The sequence below is a fragment of the Adiantum capillus-veneris genome, chromosome 23 (genome assembly GCF_014529385.1).
Source record: "Adiantum capillus-veneris isolate H3 chromosome 23, ASM1452938v2, whole genome shotgun sequence".
In the NCBI taxonomy this organism is placed as follows: domain Eukaryota; kingdom Viridiplantae; phylum Streptophyta; class Polypodiopsida; order Polypodiales; family Pteridaceae; genus Adiantum; species Adiantum capillus-veneris.
This window is the reverse complement of record NC_140953.1, coordinates 112,284,367-112,288,796: the sequence shown is the minus strand read 5'-3', so window position 1 is coordinate 112,288,796 and position 4,430 is coordinate 112,284,367.

The following is a 4,430-nucleotide window of genomic DNA, read 5'->3' as shown; positions in this document are numbered from 1 at the left end:
ATGTTGATTGCTGGCAAACACTTGGAAGAAATTTCAGCTTTGAAGTCAAAGATGGCAAAATCGTTTGACATGAAAGACATGGGTGAGGCAAGTCATATACTTGGTATGCGCATTGAGAGAGACAGATCAAAGAAGTTGATTTGGTTATCTCAAACAGAGTATATTGACAAGGTTTTGCAACGTTTCAATATGGAGAAGGGAAAGGCATTGAGTGTTCCATTGCCACCATATGTGAAACTTAGCAAACAAGATTGTCCTGTGTCTGAGGAAGAAAAGGCTGAAATGGATAAGATTCCATATGCGTCTGTAGTGGGTAGTTTGATGTATGCAATGACTGCTACACGTCCGGATATTGCATTTGCAGTGGGAGTGGTTAGCAGATATATGTCAAATCCCGGCAAGAAACATTGGGAGGCAGTGAAAGGTATCATGAGATACTTAAAACATACAAAGAGTATGCGCATATGCTATGGTAGTCAGGATTTGAGTGTCAGAGGATACACTGACTCAGATTATGCAGGAGACTTGGATAAGAGGAGATCTACATCAGGCTATGTCTTTACATTGGTTGGAGGTGCCATATCATGGCGATCTCGATTACAAGATTGTGTTACGCAGTCTACTACAGAAGCTGAGTATGTTGCAGCAAATGAGGCATGCAAAGAAGCTATTTGGCTTGGTAGATTGGTTGCAGACTTGGGAATCAATGCAGATATGCCGGAGTTATATTGTGATAGTCAAAGTGCTATACAATTGGCAAAGAATCCAGTGTTCCATTCGAAGACTAAGCATATTGATGTGAAGTATCACTTCATTAGGGAAGTACTTGAAGACAAGCAGATACAACTGCTGAAGATCCACACCAAGGACAATCCTGCTGATCTACTCACAAAGGGACTTCCAGGAGAGGGCTTTGTGCATTGTCGTGAGTTATTGGGCATTGGATAGATGGCAGCCATGTAAATCTTTGTACATTTATGTTCATAGATTTACAGTTACTTAAAGTGCCACATTGGACTTTAAGTGGGAGGTTGTTGGGATTAAAGCCCAAGTGGCCTCTTATGCGGATATGGCCGGCCGCCCGCCTAACTCACTTACCTCTAACTCTTTGTATATACTAACATATTCTTTGTGAATACTAAGGATTCAGGAGATAACCCTTCTAACAGATCTCTGCGTACTGTGTACTGTGTAAGCTCACTGTGTGTGTGTGTGAGAGAGAGAGTCGACCCACGCTCTGCTCCGCGACTTCACAACCACTACATCCAATAGCGAAGAAGAATCATCTTTGGAGGTAATGGGAATCATCTTCAACACATCAAAAACTCCATCAATAGAGGTTGACCCAACAAAGGAGCAAACAAAGGATGACAAAGGTGACCACAAGCACTTTGAAGACTTTGAGAGGATGCTTGCAAAAGATCTTACCCCTGAGGAGAAGTGGTCCTACATCGATATGCTCAAGAGGTATCCCAATTTGTTTATCACTGATTACTCACAAATTAGAGGTGTGGATGTTATAGAGCATGGCATAGAATTAAAACTAGATACTAAACCTGTGGCTCAAAAGCTAAGGCGCCTAGGAAAAATACAACAAGAGGCACTTTTGACAGAGGTTAACCGACTCCTCAAAGCTGGTTTCATTTACCCTGTGTCTAACTCTGAGTGGGTGTCCCCAATTGTAGTAAATCCTAAAAAGAACGGAAAATGGAGGGTCTGTGTTGACTACAAACCACTCAATGCTGCAACAAAGAGGGATCATTTTCCTCTTCCTTTCCAAGATGAAATCTTAAACGAAGTAGCCGGCTATGAATGTTACACAGTGTGTGATGGGTATTCAGGGTATTTTCAAATCAGAATAGCAGAAGAAGATCAATTAAAAACCACTTTCATCACACCTTGGGGTTGCTTTGCCTATAGAGTGATGCCATTTGGGCTCACAAATGCTCCTAGTACCTTTATAAGGTTTACAACTCTTGTCTTTCAGCCCTTCTTTGGAAAGTCAATTAGGGTTTTTATGGATGACTTCTGTATCTATAGTAGCCAAAGACTTCATTGCCAAAAAGTTGAGGAGGGGCTTAGGAGGCTTCATCAATTTGGGGGACAGCTTAACCCTGAGAAGTGTCACATTGCAGAGTCACAAGTGGTATTGCTAGGTCATGTGGTTTCTTTGCAAGGAATTCAAGTGGATCCATCAAAAGTAAATGCTCTCTTGTCACTACAACCACCAACGACAACCAAGGAGCTCATGACTTTCAACCACAAAGTAAGGTACATGTCTCGTTTCATTCACCTTCTAGCGGAAGCTATTGCACCTTTGCACAAGCTAGCAAACAAACCCACATTTGAATGGAGAGAGGAACACGAATTATGCTTTACTGAAGTAAAGGGTATTCTCAACTCTCTTCCAACAATAATGCCACCAAATCCAAAGGATACATATTACATCACGCCAAGTGTAGGAATGGAGGCCATCGGTGTAGTTCTCATGCAAAAAGACCCAAAAACATGCTACATGAGGCCAGTATACTTTGCAAGCAAAGTCATGACCGCTGCAGAGAAGGGCTACACCGATATGGAGAAGGTGGTATTCACAATTATGTTTGCAGTAAGAAAGTTCCGATCATATCTCTTACCTGCACCATTTGTCATTCTCACCATGGAAAACAATTTACCATATGTTGTGCAACACATGAGCCTCTCATCTAGGATAGCCAAATGGGTTCTAGAACTTCAAGAGTTCGAATACACTTTTCTTGTGGAAGATAGCACAAGGGCAGGTCTTGCAGACATTCTCACATACAAATTGAGAGAAAGGAAAGAGTCACCAAAGGTAGGAGACAAAGCTACACCACAAAATAATGAGGAGGAGATGGACAATGCACACATTTTGTGCTTTGATGGAGCTTACCGACGACAACACGATCAGGCAGCAGGGGGGGTTCTTATTCTAAGTCCACAAAGGGAAGTTCTTGTTAAGAGAGGTATCACCTTGGAAAATGTTCATTCTAATAATGAGGCTGAGTATGTCACCTTAAATTTGGGGCTTGAAGAATGTAGAAAACTTGGCATCGAAAGACTTATAATAAGAGGTGATTCCTTACTAGTTATTAGGCAAATCCAAGGGATATGGAAGTGCAAGAACCCTACTCTAGTGGAGTGGCTTAGACAGGTGAAGGCTTTGATAAAGAACTTTGAAGCTACACAGGTACAGCATGTTGTGAGAACCCTCAACAAGGAAGCAGATTATCTCGCCAATGAGAAACTTAAGATCATGGTGGGAGGTGTGAAGCTCTACGAACCAAAGTACCAAGGCCAAGAGGAATTGAAGGACATCATATTTTTCCTCCAAACTGGAAGATTTTACAAGCAGGGTTTGTTTGGCCAAGTCTACACCGTGATGTCCAGCATTGGTGTAAGTCATGCAAAGGTTGTCAAATTGCTGGAGATCGACGACTCACTTACGAACCTCGAGTTCCAATAATTTCGTATGGTCCTTTTGAGAAGTGGGGTGTGGATGCAATAGGCCCCTTACCTCGCACATCTACCGGGAAGGTATTCATCATTGTGGGAGTAGATTACATGACACGATGGGCGGAGGCAGCAAGTACAACACAAATTACAGCCGAGGAGGTATCAAAATTTATCTTTGATCACATATGCAGTAGATTCGGCACACCATTAGAGATTTTGTCAGATCGTGGTCCAGGGTTTAGAGCAGAGCTCCTAGATAATCTTTTGGTAAAGTTAAAAGTCAAACATTTTCATTCTACACCTTACTACCCTCAGTGCAATGGGTTGGTTGAAAAGGTGAATGGAATGATATGTAAGATCATTTCTAAGCAGGTTGCAGATCGACCAAACGACTGGGATCGTCATTTGACCGCAGCTCTATGGGCATACAGAACATCTTTCAAGGTATCCACTCAATTCACTCCTTTTCATTTGGTATATGGACAGGAGGCACTCCTTCCTATTGAGGTGGAGATTGCAAGCCTACGCATTCTCTCACGGGGAGCAAAGAAGCCAAAAGAAGCTTTGCAGGAAAGAATTTTAGATCTTCAACGACTTGAACTTGATAGAGAAGAGTCCATCGACTATTACATTGCCCAAGCCACAAGCCAAAGGGACAAAATCAACAAGAAGCTCAAGGGGAAAGGATTGAAGGAAGGTATATTGGTTCTTCGCTATGATAACCGACTTGATACTCGACTTGACAAAAAGTTTTTGCAAAGATGGGAGGGACCTTTCATGATAAAAACAAAGTTTGGGAATGGTAGTTACAGATTAGCAGATTTATCAGGAAAACTCCACAAGACCAGAGTCAATGGATGGAGTTAAAGCCCTACTTCCAACGTATCAATCCGTTGATAGGAAGTCATCTACCTACATCGTCTAACCTCCAAATTGGCATGGCTCCCTTCGGCTTG